The sequence below is a fragment of the Hyla sarda genome, chromosome 4 (genome assembly GCF_029499605.1).
Source record: "Hyla sarda isolate aHylSar1 chromosome 4, aHylSar1.hap1, whole genome shotgun sequence".
Lineage (NCBI taxonomy): Eukaryota > Metazoa > Chordata > Amphibia > Anura > Hylidae > Hyla > Hyla sarda.
In genome coordinates, this window is record NC_079192.1 from 170859973 (window position 1) to 170878268 (window position 18296).

Genomic DNA, 18296 nt, shown 5'->3' on the forward strand with positions numbered 1-18296 from the left:
AAGTAGAAACAGCAGTGGATCCAAGTAATCCCATCAATGGAAGTGCTTTGGTCGGCGCTCTCCTCCGTAGATCAGCAGGGTAAAATTCAAATAACTGCTAGGACACGGATAACTTGTATAAGAACTAGTAAGATTTATTCTTCCACCATGTAAAATGTACAGAACGACATGTTTCGAGGGGTGTGAACCCCCTCTTCGTCAGGCCTGACGAAGAGGGGGTCCCCGCCCCTCGAAACGTGTCGTTCTGTACATTTTGCATGCTGGAAGAATAAATCTCCCTGGTTCTTATACAAGTTATCCATGTCCTAGCGGTTATTTGAATTTCACCCTGCTGATCCACGGACGAGAGCGCCGACCAAAGCACGTCCATTGATGGGATTACTTGGATCCACTGCTTTTTCTACGATTTTGACCGTCCACCTCTGCTGGAACGCGAATAGTGCAGGCTGCACTCCTCCATTTTATCCCCCGAGTGTGGGAAGCAAGCGCTAAATGGTGTTGTGCCCATGGTACAACACAGAAAGGTGAGCAACCCTTTCTATTGTACACACCCATTGGCTGTATACTCTTGTTATAACTGCTACTACGCTTAGATGCGCATCGGTTTCTCTATTTTTTTCTCTTTTCATATACAATTCCTGTTTAGTAATTAAGTGTCATACAGTAATGCTTACCACGGATCTGTCTGTGTTTGGGGTAAATGGCTGTGTCCTGTGTCCCCCATCATGCTGCTAGCTCGTTTTTGGGAACTGGGTACTTCCTGTTTCTGTGACCTCCCTCAGACTACAATCTCCAGGATCCTTTGTTTCAAGGTAGGAGGAGACTTATTTCCCTCCCACAAATCGGTCACACCACCCATTGCAGCAAAGCTTAACCTGACACACAAGCTGTGAATCTGCATGATGATGAATGCATACACATGTGCGCTGGTAAAGTCCTCAGGGGCATGACTTCACACACAACAGAAAAAGCAGCCAAGCCTCCTTTCAGCACCTGACTTGAGATGTATTGTCTCGGGCCACACAACAAGCTGAGACAACACTAATTTTGAAGGCTGCAAAAAATGTACTTCTAGGGAAAAGAAAGACAAAGAAATTTGATACCAGCCACCAAACACAGGTAAGTGGTGTATATTAGTAACTAGACTGACTTTACTTCCCCTTTCTTACATTCAGAAATCCTGGAATACCCCTTTGATGCAGTTAAATAAGTGGATTTAATTCTCAGCTGGGAGTGAAGCATTGGAGCAGGTCTCAAGAGTTAAACACAGTGCAATCTAAACTTTTGATATGTTTGGACGACATGTCAAAAGTTTTTATAAATGACACTGACACAATGCATGTACATATGCTTGATATAGCAGCCATATATTTAGCACAAAGGATGGAACTGGATCCTGCCCTGTGAGATCAAGAACAACCTTTTTGGGCAGAGATTGTCAGAATACAATCATTTGCATTAGCCTTATAATAAAATAAAACTCTCTAAGTTAAGAATACATGAAATACAATTGCACAATGCCAGGTATAATTTAGGTGTGGAACAGCAGCCAACTGTTCTGTCACTCAAATCTAAATTTGCAAAACTAACTTTACCTTCCAAAGAACAAATGACATTTTGTTACATTTAGCACTGTACGGCCAGGAAATTGACAGACATTTAATCTGTGCTGCACATTTATACCATTACTAAACCAGGTCTTCATGGGAAGCATAGCTTCAAAATATGGCTTTCAATGAAGTGTGCAATAATTATTTAAATCCTAAAGAAAAAACTATGAACTATGGAGACATACAGAAGTACAGTAGAAACCATACACCTCCATGGGTGCCATACTGCAGAGTCATAATGAGTTTGTGTGTGTGTTGTTGTTGAACTGCTTAGTAAAAGTGGCCATTGGTGTGTAATAGAAAAACGGGCACTTTATTCAGATACAGGGTTATGCCACTTGATCCTTTCCAATAAGGGTATTTAGTTGTGACCTAGTGATCTCCCCTGCCGGCCAGACAACTCATTGCTAATATGTTGATTGTGTATAAGTTTAGACTTGTTTCCATGTGGGCATCTAGTAGATACCTCCATTTGGTCTGTCTTCATGATAGATCCTATTTTATCATTTGTTGCAATTCAAGCCTGTTCATTTGTACGCTTGTTTCAATATTTATCAAATAGAAAAGAAAGTCGTTCAAAATAAAATAGATCAACAGTGTTTAAGAAATAGAATTAATAAAGATGTATGCAAATTGGGTTTATAAAGCTCAAATTAGCGTAATTTCTCTTGATCTGCTTATTGCTTGTTTTTTTAGTGGACGGTCTTTTTCTGTGTACTTGCTCTGACAAACTGACAAACTCTGTTCATTAATATGACAGGAGAGTGAATATAGCACTGCATTGCATTTTAGTATTCTATGGTATTTTATGACATACATATTTATATTTCTGACCATTTTATAGCTAGGCATCACTGAGGACGTTCAGTGCATCTTCCTAGAAGGAGAAATGTTATTTTGTCTAATGTTAGCCTTTTCTTCAGTGCATATAATCATAGTGAATTCTTAACATTTAACCCCTTTACGCAAAATCAGGTACATGTACGCGATGATTAGCGATGACTTCCCGCATCACCATGTATATGTACCTGATAACTTTAAACTCGGCGATGTGACAATTTAGTAAGCTCAGCTGTGCTGCACAGCCGAGCCTCCCTGAAGTGGGCCAGGGACCAATCACAAGGGTAACCAGTCAACGATCGCTGCTATTGGTCTGTCAGTACAGACGGACCAATAGCAGGGATCTGTTACGGGTTTCCTCTTTCCCCCTCTCCTCCGTCGCTTCACTGTGTGAAGCGATCGGTGGTGAAGGGGGCCCCATCGGAGTTCGGGTATGTTCACACGAGCGGATTTACAGCGTATTTTACACTGCGGATCCGCTGGTGAAGGCCCACTCTATGCTGTCTTTATATGTGCCTGCTCGTAGCAGCAATACACCGCAAGGAGCAGACACACTGCAGCGATGTGTGCGGCGTACTCGCGGCCACTCTCCCTGCTCTGAGCTAGGCAGAGAGCTCCCGCGATGTGCGAGTATACTGCGACTCGCACATCGCAGTGTGTCTGCTCATAGCGGATATAGCCGCTACAAGCAGGCACATGTATAGACAGCATAGAGCGCCCCTTCACCAGCGAATCCGCAGCGAAATATGCAGCGAAAATCCGCTCGTCTGAACGTACCCTTCGAGTGACAGAGGGAGGGAGCTCCTGATCAGCACTCTGCAAAGTGAAAGCAGAGTGCTGATGGTTGCCATGGCAACCGGAGGCCTAACACTGGCTTCCGTTGTCATGGCAACATGAACAATCAGTCCCTACCTAAGGTACTGACATACATAGGCATAATTCAATGGAGTACAGATGTGTACTCCATTGAATTATGGGAATAATAGTAAAAAAAAGTGTGAAGAAAGCTGGAAACATTAAAAAAGTGTAATAAAAATGCAAAAAGATAAAAGAAAAAAAATGTGAAAAAATAATAAAAATAATAAAATAAATTATATATGTGTATAATACACCCCCAAAAATAGTCCCCCCCCCAAATACATCAACATGTCCCGCAAAAAAAGAATTCTCACACAATTGGGTCAGTCAAAAAATAGAAAAGTTGCAGCTCACAGAATCCTGCGACTTACAAACATGATTTTTTTTTTAAATAGTTTTTATGCCATAAATGGACTAAAATATAAAAAAGTATATAAATTTGGCATCGCCGTAATCGTATCAACCTGCAGTGTAAAGTTAACATGTCATTTAAACCGCACGACGAACCACCTAAAAAATTAAAAATAACCCCAGAATAGATTTTTTTATGTATACTACCTCATAAAAAAATCAAATAAAAAACGATCAGAGTGTCACATGGCACCAATGAAAGAGTCATCTTATCTCCCAAAAATATTTTTGCACCCCAAGGCCCCTGTAATTTTATATGATGCCAACAAAATATCCTAAACTAAAAGGATGCCCCAATATCCACACAGCATGCCTTCATGTCTGAGGCCTGTGTGAGAGACACGTAGCGCACAAAGGCCACATATGGGATATTTCTAAGTACGTCAGAAATCGGGGAATAAATCTTGAGTTTTATTTCTTTGTCAACACTTACTGTGTTAGGCTGGGTTCACACTACGTTTTGTCCCATACGGGAGCGCATACGGCAGGGGGGAGCTAAAAGCTCGCGCTCCCGTATGTGACCGTATGCGCTCCCGTATGTCATTCATTTCAATGAGCCGACCGGAGTGAAACGTTCGGTCCGGTCGGCTCATTTTTGCGCCGTATGCGCTTTTACAACCGGACCTAAAACTGTGGTCAACCACGGTTTTAGGTCCGGTTGTAAAAGCGCATACGGCGCAAAAATGAGCCGACCGGACCGAACGTTTCACTCCGGTCGGCTCATTGAAATGAATGACATACGGGAGCGCATACGGTCACATACGGGAGCGCGAGCTTTTAGCTCCCCCCTGCCGTATGCGCTCCCGTATGGGACAAAACGTAGTGTGAACCCAGCCTTACAGAAAAAATATGGATTAAAATGAAAAATCTACAAAAAAATGTAACTTTAAAATTCCGCCTCCACTTTGCTTTTATTTCTGTGAAAAGCCTAAAGGGGTAACAAACTTCTTTAATGTCATTCTGAATACTTTAAGGGGTGCCTAAGGCTGGGTTCACACTACGTTTTTCAACTACGGTTCCCGCATATGTTTTCTATCAAAAACCGCATGGGAAAAAAACGGATGGAACAGTATGGAAAAAAGTAAACCGTATGCGTTTTTAAACAGTATACTGTTTTTAAAAGTGCATACTGTTCCGTCCGGTTTTATAGAAAAAAAAAAGTTTTGGAAAATTTTGTCCATTTTTAATGGGAGGGGTCTTGGGTTGGGACTTTAGAATTCAAATGCGCATGTGCAAAGTAAAAACGTATACGTTTTTCCCGTATGGAACCGTCTACATGTGCGTTTCCCATTGACGTCCATGTTAAAAAAAAAACGTATGTGGTTGCAGTACGGTTTTTAAACCGGAGTCAAAACCGTGGGTGGAACTGTGTGCACTTTTAAAAACAGTATACTGTTTAAAAACGCATACTGTTTACTTTTTCCCATACTGTTCCATCCGTTTTTTTCCCCATACGGTTTTTGATAGAAAACGTATGCGGGAACCGTAGTTGAAAAACGTAGTGTGAACCCAGCCTAACATAAAAGCCCCTCAATTCCACTTCAGAGCTGAACTGGTCCCTGAAAAATTAGATTTTGCTATTTTCTTGAAAATCGGGAAAATTGCTACTAAACTTATAAACCCTCTAACATTCTAAAAAAGTAAAGGATGCTTATCAAATAATAGGAACATAAAGTAGACATATTGTAGATGTGAATTAATCATTAATTTGGTACAGCATGACTAATATCGTACGAGCAGAAAATATCAAATCTATAAAAATGCTAATTTTTCTTTTTTTTTGCAATAGTTTTTTTTTTTAAACACTAAATATATCAATCAAAATGTACCACTAATGTATAATATGTCATGAAAAAAATGTCTCAGAATTGCTTTCATAAGTGAAAGCGTTCCAAAGTTATTACCAAATAAGTGGACGCATGTCAGATTTAGAAAATTTGGTCATTAAAGGGGTACTCCACCTCTAGACACTTATCCCAGACCCTCCAGCGCTTCTGGACAAGAAACAGGTGGGTGCCGCATGCTATATTGCGGGGGTCCCCAGCGGCGGGACCCCCGCGATCAGACATCTTATCCCCTATCCTTTGGATAGGGGATAAGATGTCTAGGGGGGGAGTACCCCTTTAAGGTCAAAACAGCCTAAGGAGTAAAGGGGTTAAACATACTGAAACACTTTATTTAGAAAGAAGAATTCATGTTAACATAAGATGTTTCTGATTGCTTTTGTAATTTCCCCTGCCATGGTCAACTTATAATGTGAATTTTTATCTAGGTCACCACAGCTAGACATTCTGAAAGACTAAACTTTTCTGACCATATTGTATAGCTATTATAAGTTAATATTATATTCATAAGGAAAATAAAGTACAAAAACATGAGATTTTCATGTAGTCATTTTTTCCAAATGCTAAACCAACATTAAGGTATAACTAATGAAATCTACAAGATTAGGTAATTATTAAGTCCCAGCAAATTCAGTCCAAGGTCAAACCGCTTAATGCTCAAAGAACTGAATAAAAACCCAAGAGCTGCATCACATGGCCTACAACTCTCTGTAAGCACATATAATGTTTTTGTTTAGTACAGAATTACTTTATTAGTGCAGCCCTTTATTTTCGTCCTTGTGGGCCACACATTTCTTATTTCCATTGGGTGGTGTATAGCCAACACTAGGATTTTAAGGCCTGCACAAAAGATAAGATGAGGCAGTAAATTAACATTTTCTCTCTATTGCTTGATAGGGCTGCACAATTTGGGGAAAATGTGCAATTTTGGTTATGGAACTAAATATTGCGATTTTGATATGCAATTGCGATATAACAAACAAATATAACAAACAAATAGTGAAATCCCCCCCATGTCATGTCTAATTCCCTTATTCATATAGCCTACCCCCTCCCAATATCATGTTCATTGACTGAATATAAAATTGAGGGGATTGGATATGAAATGGGAAGAAATGAGCTTAATTCCTCCTCTGCATTTTATGTGCCTGGCCTGGTATAGTGCAGTCTGCACACTCTCCAGTGTTGCTGCGTTGCTCTGTGGTGCAGCACAGCCGCATGGAAGAGAGCAATAGGAGTAAGTGTTCGTTTTTTCCTGCTCACCTTTTAATAGCCATAACTCTTTTAATTTTGAGCCAACAGACCCATGTGATGGCTTATTTAATGCGGAGGGGTTGACTTACTAAGAGTTGAGTTTAGTTTTCTTTGTGGGTTTTCATTCCCTACAATTTTGTTCCCACTGTATTTACTGAGGTTTTGCCTACATTTTACTTTTTTACACATGCTCTGATCTGTCGGGTTTTCTGTCACTACATTTTCTGTGTAAACCTTAGTAAATATGTTTATTTATTTATTTGTTTTTATGTCGGGGTCACGCCCCTTTTTCTGTGACCATGTCCCCTTTCCTGATGGTCACGCCCCTTTTTCTCAGTAAAATGGAGTGTTGGTCAGGTTTTTTTCATTTCTGCCACAATGAGACAGAATTTTGGCACAATGAGGCAGAATTCTGGTGCAATAAGACAGAGTCTGTCGCAATGCGCCAGAATCTGGCGCACAACCCAATAAAACATGTCGGGTTTACAATAGTAAATCAGGGCCATTATCTTTACTCTGTAGGTCCATACAATTACAATGAAACTAAAATCATTAAAACTGTATATCCTCTAGATTAAAATGCTAAATAAAATCATTAAAACTGTATGTCCTCTAGATCACCATCTCCCCCTCTATCTTATGCTACCGATACATGGGACACCAATGGAGACCTGAAAGACTATATACTACTACATCATTGTAAGACCATATGTAAAAGTGGACGGCTAGAGCAACTTTACAAACCGGTGGATGTGTTTTAAATGTGATTTAACTTTTGCGTAATTGCTACCAATAGGTTAAACTATGGTTTTAAGCATGCACTGAAAAATAAGTAGTTTTTAACCCTTTAAGGACCCAGCCAATTTTCACTGTAGGACCCGGCAATTTTTTGCACATCTGACCACTGTCACTTTAAGCATTAATAACTCTGGGATACTTTTACCTTTCATTCTGATTCCGAGATTGTTTTTTCGTGACATATTCTACTTTAACATAGTGGTAACATTTTGTGGTAACTTGCATCCTTTCTTGGTGAAAAATCCCCAAATTTGATGAAAAATTAGAAAATTTTGTATTTTTCTAACTTTGAAATAAAATTTTTTTTTGATTCTCATATACAATATGTCCACTTTATGCTTGCATCATAAAGTTGACATGTTTTTACTTTTGGAAGACACCAGAGGGCTTCAAAGTTCAGCATCAATTTTCCAATTTTTCACAAAATTTTCAAACTCACTATTTTTCAGGGACCAGTTCAGGTTTGAAGTAGATTTGAAGGGTCTTCATATTAGAAATACCCCACAAATGACCCCATTATAAAAACTGCACCCCCTAAAGTATTCATAATGACATTCAGTCAGCATTTTAACCCTTTAGGTATTTCACAGGAATAGCAGCAAAGTGAAGGAGAAAATTCACAATCTTCATTTTTTACACTCGCATGTTCTTGTAGACCCAATTTTTGAATTTTTACAAGGGGTAAAAGGAAAAAATGTATACTTATGTTTGTAGCCCAATTTCTCTCGAGTAAGCACATACCTCATATGTCTATGTAAATTGTTCAGCGGGCGCAGTAGAGGGCTCAGAAGCAAAGGAGCGACAAGTGGATTTTGGAGAGTACGTTTTTCTGAAATGGTTTTTGGGGGGCATGTTGCCTTTAGGAAGCCCCTATGGTGCCAGAACAGCAAAAAAAAAAAAAAAACACATGCCATACCATTTTGGAAACTAGACCCCTTGAGGAATGTAACAAGGAATTAAATGAGCCTTAATACCCCACAGGGGTTTCACGACTTTTGCATATGTAAAAAAAAAATTTCACTAAAATGTGTGTTTCCCCCCAAATTTCACATTTTTGCAAGGGTTAATAGCAGAAAATAATTTGTAACCCCATCTCTTCTGAGTATGGAGGTACCCCATAAGTTGACCTGAAGTGCACTATGGGCGAACTACAATGCTCAGAAGAGAAGGAGTCATATTTGGCTTTTTGAGAGCAAATTTTGCTCGGGGGGCATGTCGCATTTAGGAAGCCCCTATGGTGCATGACTTTTGCATATGTAAAAAAAATATATATTTTTTTCACTAAAATGTGTGCTTCTCCCCAAATTTCACATTTTTGCAAGGGTTAATAGCAGAAAAGACCCCCCAAAATTTGTAACCCCATCTCTTCTGAGTATGGAAATACCCCATGTGTGGACGTCAAGTGCTCTGCTGGCGCACTACAATGCTCAGAAGAGGAGGGCCATTGAGCTTTTGGGAAAAAAATAGTTTGGAATGGAAGTCAGTGTTTACAAAGCCTTCCATGGTGCCAGAACAGTGAACCCCCCCACATGTGACCCTATTTGAAAACTACACTCCTCACAGAATTTAATAAGGGGTGCAGTGAGTATTTACACCCCACTGGCGTTTGACAGATCTTTGGAACAGTGGGCTGTGCAAATGAAAAATTTAATTTTTCATTTTCACGGACCACTGTTGCAAAAATCTGTCAGACACCTGTGGGGCATAAATGCTCACTGTACCCCTTATTACATTATGTGAGGGGTGTAGTCTCCAAAATGGGATCACATGTGTGTATTTATTTTTTGGCGTTTATGTCAGAACCGCTGTAAAATCAGCCACCCCTGTGCAAATCACCAATTTAGGCCTCAAATGTACATAGTGCGCTCTCACTCCTGAGCCTTGTTGTGCACCCGGAGAGCATTTTACGCCCACATATGGGGTATTTCCATACTCAGGAGAAATTGCGTTACAAATTTTGGGGGTCTTTTTTTCCTTTTAACGCTTGTGAAAATAAAAAGTATAGGGCAACACCAGCATGTTAGTGTAAAATTTTTTATTTTTTTACACTAACAAGCTGGTGTAGCCCCAACTTTTCCTTTTCATAAGGGGTAAAAGGAGAAAAAGCCCCCCAAAATTTGTAGTGCAATTTCTCCCGAGTACGGAGATACCCCATATGTGGCCCTAAACTGTTTCCTTGAAATACGACTGGGCTCCAAAGTGAGAGAGCTCCATGCGCATTTGAGGACTAAATTAGGGATCGCATAGGGGTGGACATAGGGGTATTCTACACCAGTGATTCCCAAACAGGGTGCCTCCAGCTGTTGCTAAATTCCCAGCATGCCTGGACAGTCAGTGGCTGTCCGGAAATGCTGGGAGTTGTTATTTTGCAACAGGGGCTGGAGGCTCCGTTTTGGAAACAACGCCATACAATACGGTTTTAATTTTTATTGGGGGGGGGGGGCAGTGTAAGGGGTGTATATGTTGTGTTTTACTCTTTATTATGTGGTAGTGTAGTGTAGTGTTTTTAGGGTACATTCGCACTGACGTGTTACGGTGAGTTTCCCGCTAGGAGTTTGAGCTGCGGAGAAAAATTTGCCGCAGCCCAAACTTGAAGCAGGAAACTTACTGTAAGCCTGCCCGTGTGAATGTACCCTGTACGTTCACATGGGTGGGCAAACCTCCAGCTGTTTCAAAACTACAACTCCCAGCATGTACTTACAGACCGTGCATGATGGGAGTTGTACTTTTGCAACAGCTGGAGACACACTGGTTGGAAAACCTTCAGTTAGGTTCTGTTACCTAACTCAGTATTTTCCAACCAGTCTGCCTCCAGCTGTTGCAAAACTACAACTCCCAGCATGTACTGATCGCTGAAGGGCATGCTGGGAGATGTAGTTATGCAATAGCTGGAGGTACACAACTACAACTCCCAGCATGCCGAGACAGCTGATTGCTGTTTAGACATGCTGTGATTTGCAGTTTTGCAACATCTGGAAGGCTACAGTGTTAGAGAACACTGCAAAGTGATCTCCAAACTGTGGTCCTCCAGCTGTTGCAAAACTACAATTCCCAGCATGCCCTGACAGCAAACAGTTGTTTGGGCATGCTAGGAGTTGTAGTTTTGCAAGATCTGGAGGGCTACAGTTTAGGGACCACTATATACTGGTCTCAAACTGTAGCCCTCCAGCTGTTGCAAAACTACATATTCCAGCATGCCCAAACAGCTGTCTGGGCATGCTGGGAGTTGTAGTTTTGCAACATCTGGAGGGCTACAGTTAGAGACCACTGTATAATGGTCTCAAACTGTACCCTCTAGATGTTGCTAGGCAACTCACCAGCTTCCGTCGGATCCAGCCGCACGTCATCACCGCCCGCCGATCTCCGTCGCCCGCAGCCTCCGTCGCCCGCCCGGATCGGTAAGTGGATCTTCGACGCTGGTCCCCATCGTTTCCCCGTCCTGCCCCGCCTATTGTGGGAGGGCAGGACGGGGAAAACGAAAGTAAACCTCCCCGCCCCCGATCTGCTATTGGTGGTCGCGTCTAGACCACCAATAGCAGGGATAGGAGGGGTGGAACCCGTGCCACCTCACTCCTATCGCTTCAGGGGGATCCTGGGTGTCTTAGACACCCGCGATCCCCCTTACATTCCGGGTCACCGGGTCACTATAGACCCGGAATGACCCGGAATCGCGCAAATCGCAAGTGTGAATTCACTTGCGATTTGCCGCGATCGCCGACATGGGGGGGGGAGGGGGGGTCTGATGACCCGCCTGGGCATTTGCACGGGATGCCTGTTGAATGATTTCAGCAGGCATCCCGGTCCGATCTCCGCCCGGTGGGGACCGGAACTGCCCATGACGTAACTGTACGTCATTGGTCCTTAAGACCCAGGGTGTCGGGACGTAACGTTACGTCATGCGTCCTGAACGGGTTAATCATTGCATGTAAATGATATTTTAAAAATTATTATTCACACATTTGAACCCTGCAGTAAAATACTGCTGTAACAAAAATTGTCCAATTCCCCATAAAATAAAAATAAAATGTAACCGAACATCATGTTCAGTATTCCAATTTAGGACAGGATTGTAGACATCCATAGAGGATTTGAGCGCTTTAAGTGAGTGATACTACCTATTGTAGAAGTTTTAGGTGCAGGAATTTTATATGCATTGTTTCCATTATACTTGCAATAACTGGACATAAAAGTGACAGTAAATAAAGGACTGAAGAATACCCTTTGGTATTGTATGCTGTAATTGATATGACAGGAACTATTCAAATATTATAAACAATGTCCTACAAGAATATTGCATGTTAGCCTGGCAGCTTCTATTAAATTGTTTAACCACGGATTAACCATAAATAATTTATTTGATGTTGCAGATTGGAGAGCTGTAGTCAATTCTGCGTGAGCGACACAGATCTGAGCCATCAGCTTGGCAGGTAAGCCATTTTCTATTATGCTGTAAAGTTGTGAGAAGTATAAACTGGGGGTGAGGCTGAACTTGTACTTGGAACAACAATTAAATGGAATTTCTCTTAAAGACAACCCCTCTTTTAGGTGAAGCCAACCCAGTGGTCAGCTTGTCACCCCAGACAACAGCTGAGAAAATGACCCCCCTTCATGGCATCCATATACCGTAATAGGGTAGAAGGAAAGGAGTTGTGCTTAAAAAAGAAGCAATATCCAATTTTCAAAATTAATAGCAAATCAGGATAATTTTCTTCCTGAAAAATCAAAGAAGAAAAGTATCTTTAAAGATTTGGCTGTGTAAAGTAAGCTGAGGCAAATATTTATTCATTGCTGATAATTCCTCAAAATGAGTGGGATTTCTTGTTCTGCAAGTTGTAGGCGCTTAGTTCTAGTTAGTCACATAGAAAGTAGTTATGCCAGTGTGTATGTTGTCATTCTGTGCCATGCAGTTGGCTTGTAAAAATGGTTCCTGTTTACTACCCCCAACCCCCAAAATTCTTTACAAATCAAGTTATCGGTTACTAACATGAATTATCTGGTAATGTAATTACAGCGACATGGCAGAGAACACATGGGGTTAGTTTCTATGAGTGACATTTTATAGGCAGAGCAGAACCCATGGACATAGACAACAATAGACTGAAGCTGTCCCATTTAGATGAATTGAAGATGCTAAGCATTATGTCACTCTCCAGGAAGTGGGGATGCTGATCTCTGCTGTGAATGGTGGTGGATCCAGTGTTATCTATATATTGTGGTTACATTTCACTGTACTCCTGTCTGTGCTTAGAAGAAAGGCTTTACTAGGAAATGATCTGTACAGAACATGACATCTCGGCTTAGTTTAATCCCTAGTGGCCAGAATAAAAAAAGCAATATTTCCAGATTATTTTAAAATATAGATTGTAAAATGCAAAATTAGGGAGAAAAATCACCAAAAAATCTCTAAAAATATAGTTAATATAAATATGTGATGTAAACAATGGGTCGTTTTTTGATGACACTATCCTTTCAAGTAAAATCCTGCTGGCTTTAGTGTTTATGGATATCATATCTAAAGTTGCAAGAAAAAGTAAGTAAACCCTTTGGAATGACCTGATTTTCTTAATTGATTACTAGTAAAATGTGGCCTGATTGTTATCTAAGTCACAATTATAGACAAAGACAAACACAATCTAATTCAGCTAAAAGCACACAAACAGTTGCACTGCTCATGTATTTTATTGAGCTAATACATTCAGACTTAAGGGAAAAAGTGAGTGAACCCTTCAATTTAATACCTTGTAGTCTGGCCTTTAACAACAATCATATTAATCAAATGTATAGATTTCAAATTTGTAGATGCAAGCGAGACTTATACAGAGCTGAGAAGAAAATGTGGACCATTACACCTCACAAATAAAATTCAGTTCCTTAATATTCCTCAATATCTCTAGGGGGCCTTGTCTGTACAACCCTCTTCAGGTCACGCCATAGTATGGTCCCTTTCACACTGCCATTGCTCCCTGACAAGAACATCCATTAAAGTCTCTTTTTTTTGTGTGATTTTAACGGCCGTTCATGTGACAGGGAGCAATGGGCAACAATGGGTCCCAATGGCTCCCATTTACTATAATAGGGGCTGTCAGGCCCCATTGTTTTTTGAAGGGACTAGTGGGAGAAAAAGACGTCGCTATTTCCCCGGGCTCCCCTGACAGTGTGAAAGAAGCCTATCTTAATAGGGTTGAGTCCAGGACTCCAACTTGGCCATTCCAAAACACAAATCTTCTTTTTCAACTATTTCCGAACTTGAAGATGTTGTCTTGAAGCATCACCCAGTGTCTTTTCAGCTTTAGATTATGGACTGCTGCCCTTACATCTATACATTTGCTGTCCTCCTATAGAATTTATAGATCTATACATGTGCTGCCTTCCTATAGGCCATGGGATAGCAAAGGCAACCCCCAAACAGGATGTTCCCTCCATCATGCTTCACACATAGGTTGAGGTTTTCATGTTGGTGTGCAGTGTACTCCAACAGCAGTGTGCATTTGTGCTGCAAAATTCTACCTTTCTCTCATCTGTCTACTAAACATTTTCCTAGATACATTGTGGAATATTCATGTAGTTTTGGACACATTTGAGACAAGCTGCACTGTTTTTTTTTTGGACTGCAGAGCTTCCTTAGTGTCTATTCTTGTTCAGTATTTTTCTAGTGGGCACATAAACAGAGTATTTTTTTTTTATAGTTTATATAGTCTTTTAAAGGTCTTTCTCTCTTTCAGGATTACCTGTGCTTGTCGTGATTTTAACAAAAAATATGCCTAGTCCAAGGAGAGTAGAACAGTCCTTCATTTTTTCCATGTGTACAAATTTATATAACTGTGGATTGATGTACATCCTAGACGATTTCTGGCTTCATGCATCTCTATAAGACATCTGCATGCATCAAGGCATGGTTGACAGTAAGGCCAAGTTCTCACGACGCAACTGCTGCATGCGGACAGAACCTCATCCACATGCATTATCTAATGACTTCCCAGTTTTGCTGGTAGTGCTGCACTTTACTGGCAAAATTATGAAGCAATTGCCTATGGTCCATGGTCTTATCTTTATTTGTGAAAAAACACCCCAAACCAGTCATTTTAAAGAAGCAGAAATTTGTCAGTAAACAGGCTTTGAATGCTTCTATTAATAGGAAAAGCAATGGTGAAACCCTCATTTCCAATCTAAGCTTTTGGAATAGTTCTTAACACGTAGGTTCACTTACCTTTTTAGAGTACTTTTACAAGGGTAATTGCTGCAGGTAGTGCTCACATTTTGCTGAATAGCATCTGGGCCTTCTGTTGTTCTAAGTTTTAAGTCCAGGGGACACCTGGCAACTAGTGGTAAACCGCAAGTGTTATCTGTGGTGGCAGTGGTTAGTATAAGGGCACCTTTATCCCTGCACTCAATGCGGGAGCCTTTAAAAACCTGTGCAGTGGAAAAGGAAGCAGTTGCCCATAGCAACCAATTAACTTCTTTAATGTTTAAAAAGGCCTCTGAAAAATAAAAGAAGCAATCTGGTTGCTAAGGGCAACTGGTCAACTTTTCCTTTGAAAAGGTTTTGATAAATCTCCCCCAATATGCCCAATACAATACATAACAGTGCATATGTTTGTGTCTTATTAGTTTACTTAGATGTTACCTAATCTGATGTAATTTAGGTAACAGTCAGGCCCTTTTTTAGTCAGTGCAGAAATACAGTGGTCCCTCAACATGGTAATCCGTTCCAAATGAACCATCGTTTGTTGAAACCATCGTATGTTGAGGGATCCATGCAATGAAAAGAATAGGAGGTTGTACTCACTTGTCCCTGCCCTTCTGGACCGTCACCGCTCATCACGCTACCCTGGATGTCGCCCTCAATCGCTGTCGCCACGTCCCCAACGCTTCGGACATCTCTGCTTCCCCGGGATCCTCACTCTCCGTCGCCGCCATCACGCCTCTACGCATGCTGCTCCTATTGAATGATGGGACAGCGTGGGTGGTGACGTGATGACGATGAAGGAGAGCGCCGGCGATGCAGGGAATCCCGAAGAGGACGCTCCGGAGCCCAGAGGACAGGTAGGAGACCATGACAGGAGCACACGTGGCACCGTAAACGGCTATCCGGCAGCAGCTGAAGCAGTCTGCGCTGCTGGATAGCCGTTTATGCAATGGCCCCGACATACAAAAGCATCGTATGTTGATGCTGCCTTCAACATGCGATGGCCTCTGAGAGGCCATCGCATGTTGAAATTATCGTATGTCGGGGCCATCGTAGGTCGGGGGGGGGGGGTCACTGTACAGGTAATTCTAAATGGTTCATCTATTTTTTTCAAGCAACTGTAAATACAAGTGTCAAGGATGTATTTGTTGTTATCTTAAAGGACATCTGTCACCAGTGTCACCTGCACTAACCTGTTGGTACTGACAGGTAGTGCAGGTGACACTGTTGACAATGGTACTTACCTTGTCCCGGTCTGTGGCAGGGATCTCCTGTAATCTTCTCCGGTATCTTCACTCTCGGCACTGGCTTAGGGCACGGGTGGAGCTTAATGATGTAACCGCTGCTGCCCGGGACCCTGCAGAAAGCAGCAGCGCCTTGGGGCATGGGCGGAGCTTAGTGACGTTGCTCTCTGCTGGGTCCCGGGTCCTGGGAACAGCAGCAGTTACGTCATTAAGCTCCACTCGTGCTCCAAGCCGGTACCCGGAGCAAAGGTACCGGAGAAGATTACAGGAGATACCTGCCATGGACCGGGACAAGGTGAGTACCATTGTCATCAGTGTCACTACCTGTCGGTACCGACAGGTTAGTGCAGGTGACACTGGTGACAGATTTCCTTTAATGTTCTAGAACAGCATAATATATGACTGTATTGTATGTCCTCTGGTGTCTATACATTTAGATTCTTGTTAAGGTAACAAAGACCAGTAATATATGCATTGTAGATTCTCAAGGTTGAAATGTTTACTAAGTGGTGGGAATATATCGGAGATATTTATCAACGTTGCTTTGGTAAGCGAGTTCTGTAGGCATTTATTTCTTGCTTTTGGTTTTGCTTATGTATGACATATTTATCATACTATCACAGGGGGTTGATACATTTGGCTCCCATAAGCAAAAAACAATAAATCACTTTTGAATACTATTTTTTTTTTTTTAGCACACATAAGCAAAAAACAATAAATGACTTCAGAACACTTTGTCACCCCACCTCAAGCCGCAGCTGTGAAGAAAATGTGCGATATATATATATATATATATATATATATATATATATATATATATTTATATGTGTGTGTGTGTTTATTACATTTTTTTACAACTTTTTTCCCCCAAATGTACTAACCCATTTTTAATAAAAAAAAAAAAATTTTTTTTTTTTCTTCATGTAGCAGCCATAAACATTAAGTTACATTTTCCTGGAATAACACGTTTGGTTTTGAGTACACAAAATATGTCTGTGTGTAGAATAAACATTATTTATGTTTATTTATCGTAACTTTTTTTCTTTGAATCGTTTGTGTTACTTTTTTCATGTTTTAACTCTTTATGTGTCAGTTTCATGTTAATAAATCTCAGTCACTATACAGTGAAAACTATGCAACTTTCTAATACTCTTTTGAGGGGAACTTATTAACTAATGTGTACCTACAAAATTGCATTTGCAGTATGTTTTTATTTTTTACCCAATACAGAAGGTCCTATTGGTTAAGAAGTATTACTGTTGGTCTGTTGGAGGTTTTACATTTCTGAATGTAAAAGAGAATGTATGCTTTCTCTCACAGCTAATTGAGATGTTAAAAGTAGTGCTAAACTATTTAAGGCGATATACCGGTAGTCATTGAAATGTATTTATACAAACTGGAAAACCATTTAAAATCTAAATAACCTGCATAGGAAAACAATGATATAAGCGATACATATTGGTGGCCTGAAGTACTGTATTCCATTCCTGGACTAATCCTTGTGTATTCTAGAAGTGTGGTGTCTTCCATATGTTTGGTTCTCTTAAAACACTGCCATACAGTACAAGCCGTTTACATTTGGTAAGATCTTGTAGTCTTGTCTTCCTCTCTTAACTCTTATTTCTAACACATAAACGGAAGGAGATGGGGTGCAACTCAATGGGTAGAGGCCCTTTTACAGAGCTTTGTAGAAATGCTTGTTTCTGATTGCCCTATGTAAAAGGACCAACAATCAGCCGATAAAATCATTGTTATTTGATGCATATTGCCCGTGTAAACAAAGGATTAGGGAAAGTGTTGTATATGATACATTTATAGGGCTGCAGTTTAAAGGCTCTGCAATGGGGTTGTTGTTAGCCTGGCTGAGTGTTTAGTGTGTCAGAGGAAGTGGTCATTGCAGGGACAGCTGACTTCCTGTGACCTACAGGATGACATCACTTATCAGATCCCTCTTGACAGCTCCCATACCCCTCCAAGCTCTATCTGTATTCTGCTGCTATCTCTAGAGGTCGGGTTCACACGTTGCATTTTTGCTATGTGTTTTCTGTTTTGATGGGATTTTACCTAAATCGCTGCACAAATTGTGCTATTTCACTGGTATTGTTAAAATCACAGTAAAAAAGTTTCCTTTTTTTTTTTTTTTTTTTAAACACAACCAAAACCCAGTAAAAATGTGTGAAAAATGCTGTAAAAAAGTAATATTTCTCTACAAAATGCACTTTTAATAACAAAAACACATCAAAACATCATG

General features: G+C 40.7%; 1 protein-coding gene across 12 annotated transcripts in view; it reads left to right on the forward strand.

The window, feature by feature from the left end:
- The window catches only part of LINGO1 (leucine rich repeat and Ig domain containing 1), a 490648-nt gene that overhangs the window by 94538 nt on the left and 377814 nt on the right, over positions 1-18296 (forward strand). For all 12 annotated transcript variants that reach the window (XR_008892542.1, XR_008892541.1, XR_008892543.1 and 9 more), the window contains one exon: positions 11983-12042. The gene's annotated coding sequence lies outside the window, so the exon portion shown is untranslated. The remainder of the gene's footprint in view (positions 1-11982; positions 12043-18296) is intronic.